The sequence below is a fragment of the Erythrolamprus reginae genome, chromosome 3, assembly GCF_031021105.1.
Source record: "Erythrolamprus reginae isolate rEryReg1 chromosome 3, rEryReg1.hap1, whole genome shotgun sequence".
In the NCBI taxonomy this organism is placed as follows: domain Eukaryota; kingdom Metazoa; phylum Chordata; class Lepidosauria; order Squamata; family Dipsadidae; genus Erythrolamprus; species Erythrolamprus reginae.
In genome coordinates this window covers 191126012-191139918 of record NC_091952.1, presented here as the reverse complement: position 1 = coordinate 191139918, position 13907 = coordinate 191126012, and positions in this window count along the sequence as shown.

Below are 13907 nucleotides of genomic sequence, written 5' to 3'. Positions count from 1 at the left end.
GTCTTCTCAATGCTTTCTTGGGACATTTGATATCGTTGAAGAAAGTATTTCTCAACATCTTTATTATCTATTCAGCGATATTCTATATAAGACTACTAGATCTATGTCACAAAAATATGCATCTCCACTAGATGGTAGGAAAAAGAATATTTTCTGTATTTTAGCACTTCCTTCAGGATTAGAATTTTTGCTACAAAATCTGATAGCCTTGGCTTTTTGAGACTATAATATTACTGACACTTAATAGTGGAAGATTGGGTGTCCCAAACAGGGGTGGGTTCTCCTTCCCTTCCCTACTGGTTTGCAACATGACGGAAGTGCATGTTTTGCATGTGCTGCCATCACGTCACACAAATTTGCCCACATGTCTACAACACTCCATGGCCTGCATTGGTTGATCAATTTCCGGTCACAATTCAAAGTGTTGGTTATAACCTTTAAAGCCCTACATGGCATTGGACCAGAGTACCTCCGGAACCGCCTGCTACTGCACGAATCCCAGCAACTGATAAGGTCCCACAGAGTTGGCCTTCTCCGGGTCCCATCAACTAAACAATGTCGTCTGCTGGGCCCCAGGGGAAGAGCCTTCTCTGTGGCAGCCCCGGCCCTCTGGAATCAACTGCCCCTGGAGATTAGAACAGCTCCCACCCTCCTTGTCTTTCGTAAACTACTCAAGACCCACCTATACCACCAGGCATGGGGGATTTAAGACATCTTTCCCCCAGGCTCCTTATAATTTATGTTTGGTATGTATGTGTTGTCTGGTTTTAATATGATAGGGTTTTAGTTATTTCTTTTAATATTAGATTTGTGCCATTATAATATTGTTTTTATCATTGTTGTGAGCCGCCCCGAGTGTTCGGAGAGGGGCAGCATACAAATCTAATTAATAATAATAATAATAATAATAATAATAATAATAATAATAATAATAAATGTCCCTCTGCACATGCACAGAAGCCTCTGCGCATGTTTAGAGGATTCTTTGCTGGCTGTGGTAACAGGAGAACCAGTTCTGGGGTGTAGACAGCTGGCCACTGCTGCTGGCCAGTTCGGAGAGCAGGTGAAAATTTCCAACACCGGTACATGAGAATCGGTCCAAATCGGCAGCAACCCACCACTAGTCCCAAACCTGCCCTCTCAAAAGCTTTTTGGGTTTTCATAATCTGGTCCTGCTTCCTGCTTGGTAGTTCTTCATATCACCAATATCATTCAAGGATTGCTTCACATAGAAGCTAAAGTTTAACCATATTGTACAAGGAAAAAAGAAAGTCTTTCGTACTCTACGCTTCCTTTTTGACAATGAAAAGGTCACCATTCCAAAGTTGAAATAGTTTCTATAATATCACCTTCTGGCTATCTGGCACTGAGCCATAGTGACTAAAAGATTCAGCTTTTCAGCCCTTTATCACCCTTCTTTGGAGATAAACCTCAGAGGAGATAAAATAATAATAATATTATTTTTTAAAAAGGACAAGATAAAATGTAACATCCACATTTAAGACTCAGAATTTAAACACAGAGATTCAATGCAGAAGACAATATTACGGCACTGCCTGGATCACATCAGTTTTTCAATTAGAAATACAAGAATTCCCCTCCCAACCACCACCCCCTGCACACTATTCCAGGCAAAGTACAAAGTGAAGTTGGTATGGCACAATTGAAACCCTTTGTTCAAAATCTGCAGAGACTAGACAGAGGTATTAGATAGTTTACAAGAAGAGGCTAAAGAAAACAAAATATACCATTATGAATGCATCTTAAAATATTCATAAATTCTGCTAGTAATTGTTCTGTCTGGGTCACTCCAGAAGCCAATACCAACCCAAAAAGAGAATCCAGACACACTGGTAAAAGGCAAAGGCAATTTTATAAAATTCAAGAAAAACACAGGTAACAGAAAATGTCCTTACAAACAGGAAAATGCTGTATCTTCAGATATATCTACGAAGGCAAAAGTCCATGCAGCAATACAGAATTCTTGCTGCCAAGCCGAGGCTGTAGATAGCAGACCTACATCTCCCATGGGTCTTCCAAAGCTGCTGGGCCACAAGCCAGGAACAGAGACGCCAAGAAACAAGACAGGATAACGCAACTCCAAACTGATAACACTCCACATGGCTTCAAGGGCTTGCCTGCCTTTTAAACTCTGCTAAGGAGGACCACACCCAAACCCAGCTGTTCCTAATTCAGTGCTGATAATACTTCTTTAATTGCTCCTTTCTTTGATCTGACCGTCTCTGTCGCATGTCAATGACGGCTTGAGCTTCATCACCTAATGACTCCAAACTACTGGCTGGGGAGAGCCCCCCTCCCCGGGGCTCTCATGCTGTTCTCCTTCATCCCATTCCTGATTTTCCTCTCCCCCATCTGACTGTTCGGCCCCCTCCTCTTCGCTGTCATCCTCCTCTGGGCATAGAGCCAGCAGAGACACAGCCGGTCCCTGAGCAGCCTCAGGCTGAACCACAACAGTAATGCATGCCCCAATTCTAGGGACAGAAAAGCTAAGAGAAAGAGAAAAACATGTATCACAGCACAGAAAACAGAGATAAATATTGCTGATTACAAACTATATATTTTACTTCCTTCTATAACAGGGGTGTCAAACTCGTGACCTGTGGACTGGATGTGTCAAGCACTGGCCACACCTACCCTCATTTTAGTGAAGGGGGAAAAGTCACAATTTTTCACACGATGAGAACGTGACAATGTGAGTTTAACACCCCTGATCTACAGAAACAGATGGATTCCTGATGCAAAGAATTCTCTGCTTCAATTTCCTGGCCTTCACTATTTTCTCAGAGGTTCCAAAGATTGATTGGAAGTTTCTGGGGATGACAGAAATCTTGTTCCTTACCCCCAGTCTCTTTCCAGGATTTTGCACTTTGGTAACAAAAACACATTTAGAGCACATAGGTGCTTAGAAGCTGGATTATCAGACTTTGTCCATGACAAACAGCCAGCTCTTATTCTGAAGACTGTGACTTGTTGTTTTTATAATAGCAAATTTATAAAATATTACAATAAAAATATAAAAATCAATAGATAGATATAAAAAGAATAAAAAGTATAAAGGGGAAAACATTAAAAAATAAGATTATAGTAAAGAAAAACATAGATAATTTCCCTTTCATCACAACTTTAGTAACTTATCACCTCTACTTATAATGCAACCAGTAAATTCTTCTTTCTATTTCCCATCTTTTATCTACAAACAAATGCTTCAAACCTCAGTGTTCAGCCCTGATCAGCAAATGTGTGTTATATAATAGTAAACACTGTTAAAATTAACTTCTGGGGTCTATAGTTCAGAAATCCCATCCATTGTTAAAATATTTTGCTTCATTCTGTATTAGTAAATCATTTGTAAGTGTTCTTCTCCTTTAATTATAATATTTCACTCCTTCTGTTGAGGCTGTGGGCTGGGAGAATGTATTCTGGAATGTAGGTTATATACACAATGGAGTCTTTGAAATTTGCATTCTGAATTATATAAATAAAAGAAAAAAATAACAATTCCATTAATGCATTGTCTTTAATCATTCTAAATGGGAAGCTATAGGCAAGGGTTGCAATAAGTGGGAGAACATAGATCTAGTCAGCCCTTAGGAAAAAAATAAAAGAAAGCATTGCAATGAATATGCACAGTTCAGGATTGCAACCATTGCCTGGACTTTCTCTGTTTTGTGGGATACTTACAATTTTCTATTGATTTTAGTAGGCACTTCCAATTTCTGTCTGTTTTGGAAGAGCTCTCTAATATAAATCAGGAAATCAACTATCCAGTCAAAGTGATTACCTTCGCTTTTCATTTTTATATTTCTCTTCAGTCTTCCTTCCCTTGATACTTCTTTTTCTTCCATTTCTCTCAACCCCCTCTCCTTTAATCTATTTCATCATCTGCCCTACCCAGTAAACAGAAGTTTTTTTCCACCCTAATCAGTTGCAATTTATCACTATTGAAATACCACCTCATTGTTCAGTGAATTTTCTAACATTTTAGAAGATGTTTTCTTTAACACTTTCCGTATTATTGGAAATCTCAGGGGTATTTCAAGTCTTTGGGGCACAAGGAATCAGAGATTCTGCAGCATCTCTGCTAGAAGATAATTATGCATTAAAGAAGAAAATTCTTGCACAGCTCTGGCAACTTGTAACCAAGGTAATCAGAAGAATCTCACATCCCACCACAACATTATCATCCAAAATTTATTTCCCTTTTTAAAAATTGATGATAATTTCTTCTCTGTCAAATCAAAAGCATTAGGGAATCTCATGAGAAAATGAGCAAGGATGAAAATTTTGACTTGTAAGCTGCACGGATTGAAATCATAACAGATGTGGAGCATGGATATTGAGATACTAGATGCTTAACTAAACTGAATAGAGAGAAGCAGTATTTAAAACCTCTTTCACGAAGAATCTGATCTTTAAAAAATAAATTATTGGAAACATTGAACAAAAATAATAATCAGGCTGAAAAGGGTAATTTGGCCATTCTGACTATAATAGCAACTATTACTCATTAAAAACTTCCTAGGACCTGGCTGGAGTTTAACAGAAAAATAATGAACATGTTTTTCAGTTAAATGTTAAGACGGATCTGTAAACTATGAAGAACTTTGGAACTGTGATTTATGAAGCAAGTACTCACAACCAAAATAAAGGAAATAAGAAATAAGAATTAGGACAGAAGGATAATAATATATTTCTCAGAGTAAACATATGCAGGCACGTATTCATTTGTAAATATTTTTCTTCTTTCACTAACAAATATTTAAAATTTTTGAAGATGACATATACTGTGCTAGCCTGCTTCTGCTGCTCCAAATTGCCTAACACGGCAAACCCATAATCTTAATATAATCTGAACAGGGGCAGGCTATCATTCCCGGCCCTACCAGAATGGGCCGGGAGTGTGCCCCCACTCCCCCCATCGCATGCGAGCACAGTTTCTGGGGGGGGGGGTTCCAGAAAAACACGGAAATGGGCAAACAAGTAAGTGCCCACTCGCCGCCGCTGTTTGCCCCCCCACCGTCCACGCTGCCAAGAGGCAAGCGAGAGGCGAGCAAGGTGAATGGTGGCATGCAGGCAGTGGGGGGCAAATGACGGCGGGCATCAGCAAGTGGACACTTGTTTGCCCATTTCTGCATGGGTGGTGGTGGGAGCTGACGCGAGAGGTGAATGGATGGGGAAGGCAGCACTCATGGCGGGGCAGGGCAGGCGTAGGTCCGGGGAAACGCCGGTGGCGCATGCACGCCCAGCATTGCCACCGGAGCTAGGCTACACACTACCTGGGCACCACTGGAACTGTGTTCCCTCCGTGTAGGCTGGGGCCCCTCACTGAATCTGATCTTGCAGGTGATAAAGCTATAGGCCCACTCAAAATGAAAATTTCTCATTCAATTAGGCAAGTTTCCTAGCAACCCATGTAATGGGTTGCATCACTCTACAAGGGCATGCCAATTGTCATTCTTCCCAGTATTGTTCCCAAATGAACAAGTTTTAACAAGGTGCCATGTCTTTCTACCCTGTTAAGATGAGGGAGACTTCCTCCTGAGGAATCATTTAGGGCTTTTGGTAGTTCTGCATGCCCATGCATTGAGAATAGGTTCCTCATCTTCTTCCTCATTGTTGATGGGAGCTTCTGAAAGCCCTGGCTGAATCTCCACCTCTGGCACTGAGTCCTCTCCAACCACCTCACAGTTCAACTTGGGTGCCAGCTACACACGCCACTGGCCTATCACCACTTAACTCCTTTTGCTATCAGAATCAGCTACCAGCTGCACAGGCTGCTGGCGGGCCACAACACTAAAAGAGTTTAGTTGGCTTTCCAATGGTGCTTAATCTAGATCACTGCTTACAACCATTGTCAAACTATTATGTCTCAAATGGATCCATATAAACTGAATGTCTCTACTTTGGCAGATTTTAGGGAAAATATCTATAGGCAAGATATAAAATTTGAGAAATTAGGCTGGATTAATAATGTATAGAACTCTGTGGCTCTTAAATTTAAGAAACTATTCTTCCAATCAACATGTTTTTAATCAAACTATTGCTTGTATTCTAACAACATGTATTTGAGAATGAGAATGGAACTGCATACATACAAGAACCTAGATGTATTATATGGTAAATATGTTGAAATATATCCTAGTATAACCTGTATTTCCTCATTGTGTATTAGTTAGCTACCATTCCAGAACAAATTTTGAGGGTGGAGAAAGTTATCGGATAGACACTTTTCTTATTAGGATTCACATATCCAACATGTCCTGTTAGTTCTACTTTAATATGGTTCCAGGGAAAAGATCTTGGCTTCATTAAACTAGGCAAAGTTTTCCTGATGTTACACACAGACATTGAAACCTCCATAAAAATATGGAGCCTTGCTTTAAATACTTTAAATGCTACATTTAAAACATTCTGGCAGTCTTTTTTCTAACCAAGTAGTAGAGCTCTAGAAGGTCAATTGTTCAGATGAGACTAACATAAAGCAACTTTGCATGTATCTATAATTGAGTTAATCTTTTCTTTTTCAGTTTGCTTATCCAATTTGAAGTGTTTTTCATACAGCTTTTATATCTCCATAATGGTTCATCTGTTTCAAACATGCTGAACACTGCCCCAACCTCCCAAATTAATTAGTAAGTATGCTAATTATTTAGTTTTTCCATAGAGTGGGAGCGGAGAGGGAAAAGTGTTGTGTTTTATATCCTTTGTAGCCATGTTGTGAATCTGAATGATTTACTCTCGGATTGCTTCGGGAGCACAAATCATCATTGCTGAAGAACTGTGTGTGACCTCTCAACATTCGAATGCTTTGGAAAATGCTTGGCTGGCATCTATAAGAAAAACAAACTTACTTTAATGGTAAAGGCACCATTGTCTGTCTGTCTGTCTGTCTGTCTGTCTGTCTGTCTGTCTGTCTGTCTGTCTGTCTGTCTGTCTATCTATCTATCTATCTATCTATCTATCTTTATATCTTTATATCTATCTATCTATCTATCTATCTATCTATCTATCTATCATCTATCTATCATCTTTCTATCTTTCTATCTTTCTATCTTTCTATCTTTCTATCTTTCTATCTTTCTATCTTTCTATCTTTCTATCTTTCTATCTTTCTATCTTTCTATCTTTCTATCTTTCTATCTTTCTATCTTTCTATCTTTCTATCTTTCTATCTTTCTATCTTTCTATCTTTCTATCTTTCTATCTTTCTATCTTTCTATCTTTCTATCTTTCTATCTTTCTATCTTTCTATCTTTCTATCTTTCTATCTTTCTATCTTTCTATCTTTCTATCTTTCTATCTTTCTATCTTTCTATCTTTCTATCTTTCTATCTTTCTATCTTTCTATCTTTCTATCTTTCTATCTTTCTATCTTTCTATCTTTCTATCTTTCTATCTTTCTATCTTTCTATCTTTCTATCTTTCTATCTTTCTATCTTTCTATCTTTCTATCTTTCTATCTTTCTATCTTTCTATCTTTCTATCTTTCTATCTTTCTATCTTTCTATCTTTCTATCTTTCTATCTTTCTATCTTTCTATCTTTCTATCTTTCTATCTTTCTATCTTTCTATCTTTCTATCTTTCTATCTTTCTATCTTTCTATCTTTCTATCTTTCTATCTTTCTATCTTTCTATCTTTCTATCTTTCTATCTTTCTATCTTTCTATCTTTCTATCTTTCTATCTTTCTATCTTTCTATCTTTCTATCTTTCTATCTTTCTATCTTTCTATCTTTCTATCTTTCTATCTTTCTATCATCTATCTATCATCTATCTATCATCTATCTATCTTTCTATCTTTCTATCTTTCTATCTTTCTATCTTTCTATCTTTCTATCTATCTATCATCTATCTATCTATCTATTTATCTATCTATCTATCTATCATCTATCTATCATCTATCTATCTATCTATCTATCATCTATCTATCATCTATCTATCTATCTATCTATCTATCTATCTATCTATCTATCTATCTATCTATCTATCTATCTATCTATCTATCTATTTGACTTCCATGGTGTTTAATCCCAAAAGACTCAGGGTGGCTTACAACAATAATATACAAATAAATACAGAACAATAAGAAATTTAATGTAGTATCTAAAACTATAAAGCCCCGTATTAAAAAAACCTATTAATTATAAAACCATCATAATCACATGTATACGTACCATTCATGCAGTTTGGCCTTATCAGGTGTTAGTTCATGGCCCCTCAGGCCTGCCGGCAAAATCAGGTTTTTGTGGCCTTATGGAAGACCAGTAGGTGGGAGCAATATGGACTACAGGGGGTAGTTGGTTCCATAGGCCCGGGCCGGCTACAAAAAAGGCCCTCCCCCATGGTCCTGCCAGCCTGCATTGCTTAGTCGATGGGATCCGAATAAGGCTAACTCTGTGTGCTCTTATTGGTCTCTGGGAGGTATATGGCAAGAGGCGGTCCCGTAAATAGTCTGGTCCTGAGCCCTGTAGAGCCCTATCTGCCAATGTTTAGAAGTGATTTAGATCATGAAGCTTCAACATCATTATATGCTGAAGTGACTGGTCACCAGTGGCCACAATGGCAGAGCAGGTTAGATGGCCTATGAATGAAGCATCCAGCTGTGCTTTGAAGCAGGCTCGTATAAAGCATCTCTTGGAAGTGGTGTCTTCATTTCTAAGAGTAAAGAGAAGTGATCATGTTGAAGTACAACATCAGCACCTCCTCCTGCACTGTACAGATGGACATCTGAACTGAACTTCCATCTCATTTTACAAATGGTACTTCAAGGTTACTCATGCTCCTTCTCGGTCACCGGACACTGTCTTCACAGCACTCTGCCTGAAGCTCTCTGTCCAAGTGAATCTAATTCACCTCACATAGGCATAATAGAATGTATGGGCTTTTTCTCTTATAAGAAAGAGAGTTGTCTAATGTGAACATGAACAGCAGAGGACATGGTTTGGTATGGTGTGCAACCTAGCATGAATCTGAAATTAAATGTACTTGCTGCAGGAGCTATTTGTACAGTGTGAAGTGACTACCAACAATTTGTATTGCCGTTGCTAGGAGCTATCAAAAGAAATGTCAGTCCTCACAGCAAGTGATGAAATTTGACATATGGCATCAAAGCATCATTAAAATTACACCTGCTGCAGAAGTACTTGTATCTTTCAGGGGACTTTCAAGCAGAAAAGGTTACTCCAAGAATGCAAAAGGGCAGGACTCATTTTCTTTTCCCTTAACACACAATTAGGAAGCTGAGAAGTTAAGGGGCAAATGAGGGAGAAAAAAAGGAGTAGAATAATAATAATTATTAAAAATAAGAGGATAGAATGTGATTTTTTTTCAGTGGGGAATAAAATTCTTTGCAAAGGTTACTCTGTTAAGTTTCCCCATTCCAAACATTCAGTTATCACTGCTGGCATTAAGAGAGTTTAGAGACAAATAAGGTTGGATTTGTTTCACAATGGCATAAAGAAGGGATTGCTTTGGGAATACGGAATCAATTAGTGCAATTACATTGGAAATATTAAATAATCATATATGTTCCTAGATATTTGTGATTTCTTTCTTTCTTCCCAAGAATTTAAGTTGCCCAAGTATGATTTATTCATTGTTTAAGTAGAATAAATCTAATTTAGTTCCACTTAATCCCTACTGAATTAAATGTAAGTAAGGGATGATGATCCTTGTGTTGATTGAAGCCAAAGGTAAAACTGTAGAAGAGAAGGTGCAATGAGGAAATGATGATGCAAAGCTGCATAACCACATCATATTTATGAACATAATCATTTTTTATTTTTGTCTTTTTTAAAAGGAAATATGTTTTTTTTAATGACATGATGTTTATTTATTTAATCTTTGAGTCAATATTGACTCCTGGAATTAATGTCTGGGGCAGGACCAAAAATCAGTTTTCCCCAAACCTGGTGCAGCATTTTCAGCAAGAGAACAAACATAAATGAGATCCATTTTGGTCTTATTCATAGTTGGCTGACCAACTGCACCCAGCATGCAATCCTCAATGAAACTACGTTAAGATAAGCATGCAGTTGGGTACCTGAAAGTTCTTTGCTGTGTCTTTCTTTTTTGTACCCATTTGTACCAATTACTCCAGGTGTTATAGTAATCTGAGTCTTTCTGGTCATTCAATTTGATACCTCTTAATCCATTCATAATTAATAACATAGTCATTTAAATAGTATTAATCTGTGTGTAGGATGCAGGTTATTCAGAGTGAAAGAGCCAGAGTCAGAGACATTAGGGAATTGTACTGGCAAGTAACAATTTAAATCCACTTTAGATCACTAATTTCTAGCATGCTCTTGGTAGGCGTGTTTTTAAAAACCCTGTTTCTACACTGTACCTTGTCTATCATCATTTCCCTGATGATAAAATCACAACATAGTTAACTATTTTCTCCCTGTTTAAAACAAGAACAACCTGAGGCCATTTGACTTTGCCAATTTCAAATTAATGCTTGTTAGCTAATATATAGCAATTTTAATAGGCACCAAGCATGAATATAAACAGAAGCTTAACCTTGTGGTATGAGTTTATTTAATCTTATCAATTTGTTCTTATCAAGTAGGAACAAAATTGCCAGCCCCCTCTCTCCCACACCCTCTCCCTTTCCATCTCTGCCATTTCTCCCCTCTAATACATAGATCTTTCTTAAGACAAAATCTGAAACTTGAGTAGATCCAGCAAAAGTAATATTTTACTGAAAGAGTAGTAGATCCTTGGAACAAACTTCCAGCAGACGTGGTAGATAAATCCACAGTAACTGAATTTAAACATGCCTGGGATAAACACATATCCATCCTAAGATAAAATACAGAAAATAGTATAAGGGCAGACTAGATGGACCAGGAAGTCTTTTTCTGCCGTCAGACTTCTATGTTTCTATATAAATTTGCAAAGAAAGCAATAATTCTGTTAGGATAGTAAAAAAAGAGTTCTAGTTTAATATTTTCTTTTGTAGAAGGTGAACTATTTATAACCGTGCTGCCAAATCTATGCCACGTGTGCCGGAAGTGGCAGGCAGAGTAATTTCTCTGGGCACATAGAGCCATCGCTTCTTGCTTTTCTGGGTCCCGGTGTTCCAGCAAGACAGTTTTCATGTGCATGGGCATGCCAGAAATCAGAAGAATAACTGCCCATTGCGCATGTAAATCCAATAAGTAAGTAAGTAAGTAAGTAAGTAAGTAAGTAAGTAAGTAAGTAAGTAAGTAAGTAAGTAAGTAAATAAATATGCACTCCAGGAAAATGGGGTAGGGTTGCGCAAGAGGAATGCCAAAGATAGACAGTGACACTACAGCCCAAGAGACCTGCATGACTGGTGGAATGAGCAAAGAGGGGAGTCTGGGCCCTGATTTGACAGCAGCCACAGGGTCAGCTGAGCAGGGAGCCCCCACCAACACCCCGCCCTTACTGGTTGCTGGTCTGCCAAACCTGCTCAGCCTGCAACCCCCAGTGGGTAAGGGCCTAGCGAAGGCTGCATATTTGGAGCTTCCCTGGCCAACACATGGCACTTTCAAGAGAGCACTGCCACCGACTTGGGAATGGCTGCTACTTTCTCTCACCAGGGAATGGACTTTTAAGAGTGGTAAGAAGTGCACCAGCCCTCTTGGAGGAAGGGTGAGGGTGGGAGTGTGCACCTGAGCGGTGGAGGGTTGCATGGGCGCATGTGCGTGTGCATGTGTGTGTGTGTCTGTAACATATTTTTTGCCGATAATGAAAAGAAAGGGAGGCTAGTATAGATCTATTTTGAGCTTGTTATGCTCTCATCAGATAGCCATACTTTTACCGGGATTTGAAGCTGCAGAGTTCTGTCTTGTATGTGTGTGTGTATGTGTGTGTGTGTGTGTGTGTGTATGTTTTTTCTGTTGCCTTACAAGGCAGAAGCCCCAGGATCAAATCCCAGTAAGGGTATGGCTTGCTGATGAGGCCAGAACAAGGCCCAAATAGCGCTATGCTAGTCTCCCTTAATTTTAAATATTCAGCAAAAATATGTGATATATACATATACATATGCATATGCATACGCATACGCATACATACATACATACATACATACATACATATATACACATATCCTGTTGGATCACCCTGGTATATTAAGAAAACAAAATATAGCCCCTCCCTGGTACAAAGCTGAAGGGATCAGATCCTGTGGCCTAGAGGTTAATTATCTGCCTTACAAGGCAGAAGCCCCAGGATCAAATACCAGTAAGGGTATGGCTAGCTGATGAGGCCAGAACAAGGCCGAAATAGCGCTATCCATGTATGTGTGTAGATTGTTCTGACGTTTCGGTGAAATCACATTCACCACCATCAGGCTGAAGTTGTTAGCTTCCTGATGCTTTGAATATAGTTCGTTTGCAATTGACATTTGTTCCTTATAAATAGTGGTGTGTGTGTGGAGATTTGGTTTAAATGTTGCAAATAGATTGGGTGGCTGTGTTTTAATGATTTGATTGGTTGGTGGAATCACATTTAGTTAAAAGATTGACATGGTGATGATTGTGATATGTTTTTTTGGTTAGGACTGGCTTCCAAATTTCTGGTAGACGGTACGTGTCATCACATTTATTCATACTGAGGGGGTGTTTCTAGTGGTACTGAATATATATATATTCAGTACCACTAGTTTTATACAGCTCTATTTCAAGGTTAAAATAGTCTACAACTCAATATTAAACAAAAATGTATGAATAAATATTAATGATATATTAATATTTTAATACTAATACTATATTAAGATTAATAAAGGCTTTTGGATTATTTCATTTCATTTTTCTATAGTACAGACAGATGGCCTTCTAGATGTTGCTGAAGTATAATTTAGCATTCTTTACCTGAGGATTGCAGTTTCATAATTTTTGAAGAGCAATAAATTATCTACCATTAGTTCAAATCAAGCAGAAACAAAGAAAAAAATATTTTAAATCTTTTTGCTTTACTACATAGTGTAGAAAAACTACATACTTCAGGGACATGGGGAATTAAACAGAAAAAAAGCTCCTGCCAGGATTCTTGCTAATACTGTATATGCATAATATTAAATGTATCTTTGTTCAGTCAAACAGTTATTGTAATTCAACAATACACATTATGGAAATACAAAATATAAGATTAGAACCAATAAAATAATTTGGTTATAGAAACCTGACATAATGATCATGGTTCTCAAATTAGCAACTACAAATGATAACATATACATTCATCAATGCTTTGGATGAGGGGATAGATGGAAATTCATCTAATTTTCAGACAATGTCAAGTTCAGAGTTGACACTATTAGGAATTCCAGAAGATAGACTTAAGATATACAGAAGGATTTAGACAGACTTGAACATTGTGTGCTATCTAACAAAAGGAAATTCAACGGTGAAAAAAATAAGTGGGGTTTTTTTCATTTTATATTTAGGCAAAAAAAAATATCAAAGGTACAGTATATGTGGTATCTTGCAGTAGTAACTGTGAGACGGACCTTGGAGTGCTAGTGGACAACCATTTAAATATGAACCAGCAGTGTGCGGCAGCTACCAAAGAAGCCAACATAATTCTAGGCTGCATAAACACAGGGATGGAATCAAGATTACAGGAGGTGTTAATACCACTTTATAATGCCTTGGTAAGGCCACACTTGGAATACTTTATCCAGTTTTGGTTGCCACAATGTAAAAAACATTTTGAGACTCTAGAAAAAGTGCAGAGAAGACCAACTAAGATGATTGGGATACTAAAGACTAAAATATAAAGAATTGGGTTGCTGGAATTGGGTATGTCTAGTTGGATGAGAAGAAGGACTAGGGATGACATGATAGCAGTTTTCAAATATCTTTGCCACAAAGAAGATGAAGTCAAGATAGTCTCCAAAGCACCTTAGGGCAGGAGAA